At 38.1% G+C, this 13127-nt stretch overlaps 1 pseudogene; it reads right to left on the reverse strand.

Moving 5' to 3' along the window:
- Nucleotides 1-6545: 6545 nt before the first annotated feature.
- LOC106000828 lies at nucleotides 6546-6909 on the reverse strand (annotated as a pseudogene).
- Nucleotides 6910-13127: the final 6218 nt, after the last annotated feature.

Raw genomic sequence — 13127 nt, forward strand, 5'->3', positions numbered from 1 at the left:
TATAGGGAAGGCTACTGGCGAAGAGGCCACGTCTCTAGTAGCTGCTGACAGGAATTTAGTCCTTCTGAGGCAGATGTATAGGAATAGCCCTCTTCTCTGGAGAGGCAACCTGGAGTTGGAGCCACAGACACCAGTGGCCCTTCCACAGGCTTCATTAGCAGTGGCATTGTTGGATCTATTTCTTGAAATTTTTCAGGAATCTGCTCCATGAATTTTCCTAACAGTGGAATAATTTGACATTCCAGAATGTGCACTTGTCTGCTTTCGACTAATATTTACAACTGGTAGCAATTGTTGCTAGTCCACTCAGGAGCAAGGGAAGCCAGTTTACTCCAAGAGCATCATCTAAATCTCTTTTTGTTGCTAATTACTATATTCTCTCAGTGGACCTGGCAGAAGAAGCCAAGGTGAGCAATTTTCCAGGCTTTTAAACCTCAAGGGGAACACAGAGGAGCAACTGAGTTTTTTCCACCTCACTGTCAAGTGAAACACAGAGAAGAGACTAAGGAATTTCCACCCAACCATTCATCCTTTGTTTCTTCAGCCTTGGATAGGCTCTGCGCATGCCTCACTGCCAAATACTAAGGCAACCAAGGGAGCTACCTGTGCACCTCTCTCCTCTGTTTCTCTAATTCACCATTCTTGGTTCTTAGCTCTTTCTCATAGCATTCATGGTACAATCAGTTTTCTTCTTTCTCCATGATTCTCTGGAAATTCTTTTCATATTGTAAGAGACATAGTTATAGCTTACCATCACTTCTGGCTTCAAACTATGGCATCACTCTAGGTATATTTTGTTTGGTTTTGTTGGTCATGGGGCTTGAACTCTGGACACTGGACACTGCCGCCAAGATTTTCATGTCAAGACTAGCACTCTACCGCTTGAGCCACAGTGCCACTTCTGGTTTTCTGGTGGCAAATTGGAGAAAACAATCTCACAGACTTTTCTGACCAGCTGGCTTTGAACTGTGATCCTCAGATTTAAGTCTCCTGAGCAGCTGGGATTACAAGCCCGAGCTACTGGTGCCCAGGTGTTTCATTTTAAAAGGCAATGTTTGTAAATGATTTTTCCACACATGTGTCTTGTGATTTAGTTAATCCAGACCAGACACACATGTAAATCAACAGTATTCAGATTGTTTTTAGCCACACATTTAATTGTCTGGAGCTCAGTTTTGAAGTTAGGCTCCTTTAACTGTTCTGCTTGATTCTGCAATAGTGAGTCCTGATCTTGTACTGATCGTCAGCAGATCACTTCGACCCTTCACCTCACATTTCTCCACATAAATCACAAAACAACTCTTGTGCGCACTGTCTGTTCACATATGCAGAATCCATCCACCTTCCTAAAAGCAGTGGGGTTGAACCCCTGTGGATCTGGGGAATGGATGACTTGTCATGGAATGATGGTCAAGAGGATAGATCTGAGGAACCGAGCCACAGAGCCTATAAAATTTAAGCTTTGAATTTTAGTTTTAAACGTTTGTGGTCATGAGGGTAATATAGATTGAAAAAGATGATTCTGTTTTAATTACATCTTTATTATTTTTAACTAGTAAGATAAGAAATTGCCATTCAACAAGTCAGTTTTTGAGTAAAATAATATCATTCTCTCCTGTCCCTTCAAGGAAAGCTGATTTTTTAAAATTCAATTTTATTGTCAAGACGATGTACAATGGAGATACAGTTACATATGTAAGGTAGTGAGTACATTTCTTGTGGAACATTGCTATTCTCTCCCTCATTTTCCTCCCACTTTCCCTCCCTCATCACACCCCACCAAGTTGTAAGGTTCATTTCCAAAATATTTTTTGTGAGTATTGCTGTTGAATTATTTCTTTTTTCTTTTTTTTTCTGTTTTCCCCTATGGTTTATCCCCTGGTGTCACTATTTTATTTTGGTAAGCTGTGTACTGAATTAGTGAATGGAAGGGGAACAACAATATGATGAGACAAAGGACGAAAGTTGATTCTTGAAATGTCCTTTCTGTCAGAATGACTGAAGGAGAGCTATGCCAGAGATCTAATTTCTGGTGATCAAAGGAAGATATCAAAGTGGCAACATATACTTATTGAGTTATCAAAATGTGACTGTTTGGCATGAAACTCTGATTATTGTTGTTAGACTCTGAGAGCCTAATTGAAATAGAAGATGAGAACTTGAACCAAGACACTGCCCTTTACATAGGGTCCTTTTTGATCCATCAGTTCTCTGTTGACTTTCTGGTGTTCTTCGATTTTTGGCAGCACTTTTCATCTCTGTGCTTACTCTCTTCCTCTCTGTGTCTCTGAACTCAGGGTAATAACCCAGGAGATGGGTTGCTGGATTTTGTCCTACATTGGTGTCATTGTTCTGAAATAGATCTGGACTAGTCTGGGGCTTTAGGGTTATCCTAATCCTAGTTCCAATCACAGGGCCAGGTTGCTTGGTTGGAGGAAGTAGAAGGTTCATCAGTAAGAGATAACCATAAAACTATAGTAGGCACAATATAGTAAAGTTTATATTTAAGTATTAAACTATATGTGTCTGTTCTTTGTCTACAAGTTGTATAATTAGAAGAATCACAGGAAGTAGGTGTAATCTAGGTCCACGGTATAACTAACTACATGGAAGAATCCATCAGGGAAAGTCTCTCTCTGGATGTGTGTACCAAACATATATACTTTGTCTCATTCAATTTTATTTAAGTCTACACAGCAAGATTTGCTGTGCATCTCATCCTGACAGGAGTAGGGGAAACTGCTTCTGGGGTCACATTGAGCCCTGTCACATAACTACTTTCTATCTAATTGTGACTACAAAAACACCCCTCTGTGGAGTATTTTCACAATAAAAAAGCACCATGCCTCACTCTTCCCTGAATGTTGTGTTTCATTAGACTCAGGTCTCTTCATGGAGGGATCAATACTGTAAAAATATGAAGTTAAGAGATAATTTGAAATTGTAAAATCTGTTGTTCACTTCTCATTAAGGTGATATTTTGATAGTATGCAATTATGAATTGAAAAGAAATTTTCCTCAAAATACATTGTTTCTCCAATTTCCAGATTTCAAGTGGAAAAGTCACATTTGAGTTGAATCTTTTCATCTCTGATTTTCAAACTTCTGCTATTTACATTGCATCATTGCTTAGTGGAAATTTTTTCCTAAATTTTATAATGACATGCTAGTTCAGACAATCCTCTAACAATTTTACTGAGTACTCAAAGGGATTTCTCAATCCACATGTTGAGTCTCTGAGCATATGACAATGGCAAAACCCTATACTATTACTCTTGCTAATTATTTCTTAATTCTGAATTGTTCTTATATGTAGAAATAGTGACATCATTTAGTAGCTATCGAATCCCTAACAGAAACGAAGACGCAATTTTCTATGATCAATTTTTATTACTCCTTTGCTAACATTTTTAATTTTATGATTATTTGGTTGTCTTGAGACACAGAAATTCCCCACCCCTCTTGCACTTCACAAATGAGTTGCAGATGAGTCTCCATGTGCTCACCATTCAAGAGATGGAACAAGGTTAGAGACAACTTCCAGATGTTGAATTTCATTGCCCAGTAGTGTCTATTATATAAATATAGCACAATTAATCTGCTCTTGGTTATACTGTTTTAGCTATGGATCTTACATAGAAAAAAACTGTGATGGGAACAATTATTTTCATTGGCTTTTTGGAGCTCAGTTCAGGCACAGGATTCTATCTTTTTTTAAAATCTATTTTTAAAATGTTTCTTTTGGTATTTTATTTTAAAATTCTAAAGAACATGATTTTAGTGAAATTTATTGAATAATTCATCAACATGTTTAGATATTAGATATCTAATATATAAATTTTCTAAACATGACAGAGATTTAGTGTTACAAAAACCTGCAAAAATCTACAGACATACACATCCAGATGAAGACTTCCCCTGCTGGAATCTTCCATGTAGAGTTAGTTATACTATGGATCTAGACCATACCTACTTCTTACCATGCTTTTAATTATACAACGTGCAGACAAAGAACAGAAACATATAACATAATACTTAAATTTAAGCTTTACTGTGTTGTGCCTACTGTAGTTCTATGACATTCTATGCAGAATGTCACATATCTCTTACTGATTGGCATTCAGCAGTCTACTTCGATGTAAAGTATGCAGACATTTCTGCCACTAGACGGAAGGAGTTAGAAAGTTCCTTGTTTTGTTTTTTTTTCCCACTGAGAAATTATAAGCCATTTCTTCAGTGCTTTTGAATAAGAAAACTATTATATGTTCTTATTGTTTATTTTCAAATAATTATAAATGTCCATAAAGATGCAAAGAAAATTACTAGGAGGTGTTTTTCATCTGTCCCCCAGACTATCCCAGTACCAACATCTTGTATAACTGTGCTACCTTATTTAAACCAGGAAAGTAACATTGTTTCAATCCATAGAGATTCTATGTTAATCACTTGCACACTTTGGTGTTTGTTCATGTGCAGATGTGTGTGCATTGGGTTGCTTATCACATGAGCAGCCCACATGTATGTGTGAATGTTGAGAATATATAGGTACCACATATTTGTGTTTCTCTGTTGTCAACACCATCATGGAGGTTACCTACCAATGCCACAGACTCCTGGGGCTGTCCATGAGCCACAGAATTCCCTTTTGCCAATCCCTCATCCCTGGCCAACACTTCACAAAAAGAAAATATAAAAAAGTCCCATTTTAAGATTGGCTGTATTATTCAGTATAGTTCATTCCGTCAATGTATATAATAGTTTAGCTCCTGTTTATATTGAATAGAATGCCTTGGTTGAAGAAACACATTTTCTTTTATTTTTTATCAGTTAGGAATAGTTGGGGAGATTCTTAGTTTTACTACTGATAAGGATTGTAAGACTACTTCTTTACAAGTTTCTATGCGAAAATGAAATGCATTACTCTGGGATAAATGCCCTAGCATTTGTTTTTTGAAATGTATTTTAATGAAGCTTTCAAGTTTAGAAAACACTGTCCAAGTTCATATTTTTTAATGGCAAAGGGAAAAAAAAAAGGGGTATCAGTTACATAAACAAGGTAATAAGTATATTTTTTATCAAATTTGTTACCCAATTTCAAGATCATTTTATCATTGCTGTAAAATTTTAAATTCCAGGGCTGGGAAGGTGGCTCAGTGGTAGAGCGCTTGCCTTGCATGCTCAAGGCCGTGGGTTCGATTCCTCAGCACCACATAAGCAAAAAAAGCCGGAAGTGGCGCGGTGGCTCAAGTGGTAGAGTGCTAGCCTTGAGCTGAAGAGCTGAGGGACAGCGCCCAGGCCCAGAGATCAGGCTCCACAACCGGACCCAAAAAAAAAATTTAAATTCCATTCAGCAATGGATGAATATTCAGTTCTCCACCATGTTTAGCATAGTTCCTGTTATCTTTATCCTTTTTCCTTTTATTTCCTCTCAAAAGTTTATGTAGCTTTTCTTCTGATGATATAGAACCTTGTGCCAGACCTCATTCAGGTTCATGGCCCAGACCATAAACACTTTCCTTCTGAGCTGTACTTCCTTCTCCCAGGAAGATCCACAGGAAAGTCTTCCAGTATCTTCCTTCCCATGAGTCCGCAGCCTCATCTGTCAGGCAGAAACTCACAACCCATGAAGTATAAGCCTGCCCATAGCTCTGGTCTGAGATCATTATTCCAAATTCTTCCATGGATTCTGGTGCCTGAGTCTGTGTGGACTGGAAACTCACAAGCCACATGGCCACATTTGCTGAAGCCAGTCCTGGAGCATATATCATGAAAATTTCAGGGGTTATTCTTACAATCTGGCTTCTTTCAACCCTACTTGTGTCAATGCTTTTGGGGCCTCTCTTTTTCAATCTATTAATGTGTCCCCTAAGTTTACCAGGTGGCTTTCACACCTACACAGCACCCAGCTTCCTTCACCTTGTTTTATTTAGTACCAGCTTTGTCTTTCCTGCAGTTCACATGATAAAGGAAGAATGAAATAATGATTTTATAGTAACTTGAGGAAATACAATGGAGAAATAATATAAATTTGTACTTGTTTTAGAATGATTGGACATCATTTTTTTTCTGTTGTTTATTCAGAGTTTAGATGGTCAAAGCACCTTTGGCTTGTAGCCCAGTTAAATAAATGCAAACATAGAAAAAAGTATGAAAAGTGTGCGTAAATAAAATACATTTAGGACACTTATGGCACTGTATAACAGGTACATATAAAATAGTGACCAATATTACTTCACTGTTTCCAAGAGACTGAAAAGGGTCTTCCGTATACCATACGTATATAGAGTCATAAATTCATATTTAATAATTTAATATGTATTTTAATACATGTAAATGGGGTTGGATAGAGAAGGACAGAGTAGAAAGATAAAGAGTGACATTATTCAAGACGCATTGTATTTATAAACTGACATGTTTAATGATAACACTCTTTTTGCACAACTACAGAGAGATAATAAATGTAGAACTAAAAACAAGAAATGTGTGTGAAGTTATAAATTTCATCTTTTCACGGGCACAGATCCTGGCATTTATTACAGGGGGAGTTAGGGATGCTCATTCCGTCCAGCAGTGGCTGCAGTACACACGTAGTACAAGCACATGGCATCCTCAGCCTGGGCCCTGTGTGACTGGAAGAACACTGCCTCCTTGTGGCCACACTTCTGGCACGGGTGGTCTTCGGTCCAAGGCAAAGTGGGGTCCTGGGACACATCAGCGATGATCTGGGTCAGCTCCTCCACTTCGTGCTTGATTTTGTGGACATTAGATGTAGCTGCTGTCTGCTTCCTGCTGGTAGTCACAGTTCCGGCATACACACAGCAGGATGCGGTTCTCCTTGTCTTCCTGTGGGTACAGCATGTTGTTACATTCCTGGCAGAAGGGAATACCTACAATGCCCAGCAGGTTCCATAGTTATGCACTGACTGCCCAGCCTCTCCTGCTTGGTCAGACTGAAGCTCTAAATTTCTTCACTCTCCTCTCTGCTCTTCTGTTTCTTTGAAGGTTATGTTTGAATAGGATTGAATCTTTTAAGGCTTCTAATCTCAAATGAGATTAGAAGTGATCTCATCACTGTTGGGAAATATACTTCCAGAAGAGACTGTGATGAGAGGAGTTCACAGCAGATGACCCAGTGAGGTCGTGGTCCAACACACTGAATATATACAGAAAGGCATTGTCCATAGTGAGAGTTTCAGTCAAACTCAGTCAATGCAAAATGAAGTAGTTATAGACATATATAAGGAACACTTCTGCAACAAAACTCCTTCTTGACACATAGGAAGCAACACAACTAAACATAGGTGCAATATTATTTTCTTTTCTATTCAGAATTTATCCAGAAATCAAAATCAGCAGCAGAATCCCCGAGAGCGTGCTACAAATTCAAAATTACAAAATCACCTCAGAGCTTCTGAATATATGCCAGCAAGTTAACAATGATCCCTGTTAGGTTTAGGAATTTGTGTTCAGGAAATGAGTATAACAGATACTACAGATATGATTTTTACTCCTCAACACAATTAAAAGCATTTTTAAAAAAATTAAAAAAAGCATTTTTAAAACCATATTTCTCAGACTTTCTTTGTTTCTCTATCTCTGTCTCTGTCTGTCTCTGTCTCTCTCCTATACATACAGATAAATGCACGTGCACAAACACACACACACACACACACACACACACACACACACACACACACACACACAAACAGAGAGCCCTGTACCAGTCATTTATTATAACAGAGGAATTGACCTAAGCTCTGAATGAAGAAGAGTTTTGTATTCAGGCAAGGCCAGTTCTATCTGTGTCACAATAATATTTACAAATAGAAAACCAGCTGCAAGTTGAGATGGACAAGCATATGGCTGTCTTCACATTATAACAAGTGAATATTTTGTGATTCATTTCATGAGAGCAGTTTTAATATTCTCAAGGGATGGACAACCAATGGTCCAATAATTTCCCACAAAAACCTGTTTGCAAGGCTAAATTGGGTACATTGTGGCATCAGCACAAGCCTTCTTCTCTATTTGCTCCTATCTGCCAAGTGATGTTTTTGCCTTAGAACAAGTCCAGAATCTTTGTAGACAGGAACTATATACTGAAATCTCTGAGACAAACAAGCAGAAACAGGTTGGTTTGGATTGGGACTGAAGACCTTTAAAGATTGTGTGTTAGTTTAAAATAAGCAGAAATGTGTGTGTGTGTGTGTGTGTGTGTGTGTGTGTATATATACATGCTCATCATGTGTGTATGTATATAACTTACAAGTATTTACACTAGGGCATTTCAAGTCAACATGTCAGTATATGAGTGCAGTACATCTTCATCAATTTCACATTTTCATTACTCCAAAGAGAGAATTTTAAAGGATTATTAGATTAATTTGCTATAGAAATATAGTGTGGAAGAATAACAGGATATTAGTGGATACAAAAATTGTCACATTGAATATATATTCACACTTTCATGTATAAACATATCTATCATTTTCCTTTTCCATTATAAATGCCCTCAGGGTGCAACCTGTAAGAGAAAATTTTATTCTCCCTGTCAATTCTTTATCCTATGTCTTAATAGGAAGTTCCTAGGAATCAGAGTTTCTAACACTCATAGCAAACATCCCTGAACAGATGTGAACTATGGTATCAGATGCATCTTCAGGTAGTTCAACTCTGTGCACTGATTGGTCAACTCCCTTGAGGATTAGTGCTGACACTGTCTTTTTCTGGACTAGCTGAATAAGGTTCAGGGGGGATCAGCCTCAAATCTATTCCTTTCCTAGAGACTATGCTAGACATAAACTTAACTATCACTGGGTCTCTGATTCTGAGTTAGGGTGATAGGTGCATATGTCTCTTCAAAACCATACTTCCACAGTGGAGTCCTTCTTCCCAGTGCTGTAAGCATCATGGATTTTTATAGGTTATTACCAAGGATGTCACTTTTCTCCGAAGAGCAGACCTTACCCTCCCCTAGGTTCTTCTCACACTGTTGCCCCACCTGGCTATTTGCATATTGCTCCCTAAGGACAGCCTTCCTTTCTAAGTCTGAAATAAAGGCTCAGCTCTGAACTTGCCTTGACCTGTCAAGACTCCTCATTTCACTCCTAAAAATGAAGTCCTTCTCTCAGCTCCTGTGGCTGTAAATGTTCTGGATCCCTGGTAAGAGGAAAGGGGGATGAGGAACAAGAGTGGTTAGCAGGTATGTCCTCAGGGGCCAGTTGTGACCTATGCAAGTGTTAGATGTTCAGTTCTTTTTATCTGTGATGGGGCAAGTGTCTGGAAATAGAGAAATATTTCAGAAGGATCTAAAACTTATGCTTTTGTGAAGATTCTCCTTGGTTAGAATAATGTAGTTGACTCCTGGATACTCATTTATATTTAAAAAATACCTTTATTTCTAAAATGAAATATTTTATATTGTAAGCCAAACTATGAAATATGAACAATAGGTAATATATCAAAATATAAATAAAAAGCATGCTTTTCTATGTTTGTACATAACCTTGCACTTCTGTCTTATTCTAATTTCAGGATCCAGTGGAGATGTTGTGATGACCCAGACTCCAAAGTCCTTGCCTGTCACCCTGGGAGAGCCAGCCTCCATCTCCTGCAGGTCTAGTCAGAGCCTCCTGCATAGCAATGGAAACACCTATTGGGATGGGTTCCTGCAGAAACCAAGCCAGTCTCTACAACTCCTGATCTATCAGGTTTTATCCGATTATTTTCTGAGGTTCTGAGATTGGGCAGGGGGCAGAGAGGGGAGTTAGGCAAAGATGTCACATGAAAACAGGGTGGAGGTAGAAGATGTTGGAGTTTATTGCTGCTTTCAACATACACATTATCCTCCACAGTGATACAGACCTGAACTAAAACCTCCCTTCTGGCTATGTGAGCTGCCGTTAAACATTGCTGGACTTGGGGGCTCTAGAGAAAATTATCTGGGTTGCTTTGTATGTACCTACCCCACAGTATAACCCCCGTTTTCACTGTATTTGAGGTTAGTATAATTTGTGAAGGGGAAGGGAAAAAACAATTTGTTTAAATAGGGATACAGGTGGACCCATTGCAACAATGAGATGTACAAGATGTTATGTCTAAAAATGACCTTTACAACTTTGGCAGGGGGTGGGTGGAGATAGAAGGACAGGGATGGTGAGGGGAAACAAAGAAGGAGGCAATAAGAAATGTACTCATAGCCTAGTGCCGGGGGCTTATGCCTGTAATCCTAGCTACTCAGGAGGCTGAGATCTGAGGATCGAGGTTCAAAGCCAGCCCTGGCAGGACAGTTTGTGAGACTCTTATCTCCAATAAACCAGTAGAAAACTGGAAGTAGTGCTGTGGCTCAAGCAGTAGAGCGCTCCCCTTGAGCAGAAGAGCACAAGGACAATGCCCAAGCCCATAGTTCAAGCCCCATGACCAACCCCCTCCAAAAAAGAAATGTACTCATTACCTTGCTCATGTAATTGTAACCCCTCTGTATGGTATTTTCACAATTAAAAAAAAAAGAGAGAAGAAAAAAGAGATAGAGAACTGGAAACAGCACATGTCTTGGAGCTCACTTTGATAAGCATTTAATATGCTCATATGCACATAGCTATTGAACACTTGTGTTCTGCTCTTGAGAACATACTCTTTTGTTTTCACTGTGTAAATGTTTAGACTATTGTTAAATTATGCCTAAATGTAATTATTTGTCTTTTACTATTCATTGCATTTACTTGTAGATTTATAGGCACATCCTGTGTTATTGGTGTCAGGCTTGCTTTAATTAGTACAACTTTTTCCAAGGCTATTGTTGCTGATTATAATTTTTATCCAATGTATCTTATCATTGGAGGCAAATAAGAACAATTTTCCAGGTCTTCAAATCTGAAGTCAAACAAGAACACAGGGATAGTAATTATTCTACCTGTAGAGTCAGATGGTACAAAGGAGCAAACAGGGGAATTTTCCCTCAGCCAATCAGCTTTTCTTTCTTCAGCCAAACTCATGGTTTCTCTCATTCACATTGATCAGCATTTTGTGGAAAAGTAGCAAAGAACTGGGCTCTCTCAGTTAGCTCTGTCCTCTCTGCTTACTTAACACTCCTGGATTCTGTGTTTATTCATCATTGATTGGTTAACAATGGGGTGGGGTTACTGGGAGGTGGTAAAAGCACCTAGATGGAGGAAATACATTGGTGGGACTGTCCTTGGGCCTAAATCTTGCCCTCACCTCTTCGTATATAATTTTGGATTTGTGTTTGTCATGAGTTGAGTAGCTTCTACTAGATGGTCCCACATCATGATGTTCTGCCGCTCCATAGGCCAAGAAAGCTAAGGATTGTCAAACTGAAATCTCTGACACAATGAGCCCAAATGAATACTGTCTTTCTTCCCTTAGGTTGTTCCTGTCAGGTACTTGGGTTCAGACACACAAATATTAGGAACTCACCTATATATACTGACTAGCAATCTGTACTTTAATCAAGTAACAAGGATCCATACAAAGTTTCAGAAACTAGGCTTTAGTACATGCCTATTTTGGCTAAGATCTTAACTTGGAAAAAATTATTTAGATATGCACAACTACATATCAATACCATGATCTCAGGCCTCAAAATAATAATGGTTTTAGAAATGTGAGGATATATCAAGACTAAACAATTACTAAACATTTTACCTATAATTCCCAAAGGTCACAGAAGGAAATAAGTGGATTGAAGTTGAGGCTATATTGGCAAATCATTATCACAAAGATCTCTGAATGAAATCTAGGCATTGTGCTACCATCTTATACTTACGGCTATACTTATGGCTACAAGGGAGGTACAGATAGATGGAACATGGTCTTACCTCTATCTGATAGACAAAATAAAACAGAAAAGGCTAGGTGTATGGCTCATGGAGTGTGGGTAGTTGGGGAGCGAAGGGATGGTGGGACAACAACAAGGGAATTGGTAACAATGTTTGACAAGTAATGTACTCACAGCTTCACTCATATAACTGTAACCTCTCGGTACAGTATCTCTAAAATAAAATGAAATAAAAATAAAATAAAAAAAGAATTGCTTAGCAAGCTCAAGATACTGCCATCTGATCTTTGGACTACAAACCCTCTAAAAATGTGCTCCTGTGTTGGGTATTTTTTGACCTGAATTTCTCTATGTACCTTGATCTCTAGATGTTGCTTATGAGCTCTAGAAGTGACTCTTTGGCCACTGAGGGATGTCTAACAAAATCCATGTCAGAGGCAAGCTGAATGACATGCAACACAAGAGCTCCAGTTGGATCAACAGTCATTAAGAGTGTGAATAGTCTTCAGCGGATGGCTCATGCCTGTAAATCCTAACTACTCAGAAGGCTGACATCTGAGGAGGTCAGATGGAAAGTCCATGAGACTCTTATCTCCAATTATCACTGGAAAACCAGAAGTGGACATGTGGCTCAAAGTGGAGAGTGCTAGCCCTGGGTTCAAGCTCCATGAGTAACCAAAAAAAGTATGAATTGCTGATTTACATAAGTACTTGGGTTGTATGCTAAAAAGTTTTCAAGTGGTTAATTGCACACTATTTTCATTAAAAACCAATTGCTTCACTATAGATATTTACAAAACAATCATAAACAGGAGAAATAAAAAAAATCTACAAAATATATGAATAAATAGAATAAATTTTACTTCATTTATGGAAACATCCAAGGAATAGTTAGTACTATTACAAATATCACAGAAATATATAATGTAATAGACAGTAATGCTTGGTAATATATAAATGGAGCAATAAAATGTGACTTTATATGTGCAATAAATACTTATCAAATATCATTAAGTTCACAGTTAAAACATGAGTGGCATATGTCCCTAGGGGCCTAATGTTTTAAAACAGGCATATAGATTTGTTTGTTGCTGCAAACATACATATATATATGTGTGTGTATATACTTATAAATATCAAGAGAAAGATGCATCATGTGCAGATACACACACACAAAAACACATACACTAACACAAATTATAAGGCATCTGATGAAATGTAGCTTAGTTTGTCCAGAGACTGTTTTAAAGACAGAAATGTAAGGATACACAGCATGGAGACTTTTGAGGAAACCTATATATTGCTAACCTAAGTGTATTTCTGAACCTGT

Source organism: Dipodomys ordii, unplaced genomic scaffold, assembly GCF_000151885.1.
Source record: "Dipodomys ordii isolate 6190 unplaced genomic scaffold, Dord_2.0 Scaffold246, whole genome shotgun sequence".
In the NCBI taxonomy this organism is placed as follows: Eukaryota; Metazoa; Chordata; class Mammalia; order Rodentia; family Heteromyidae; genus Dipodomys; species Dipodomys ordii.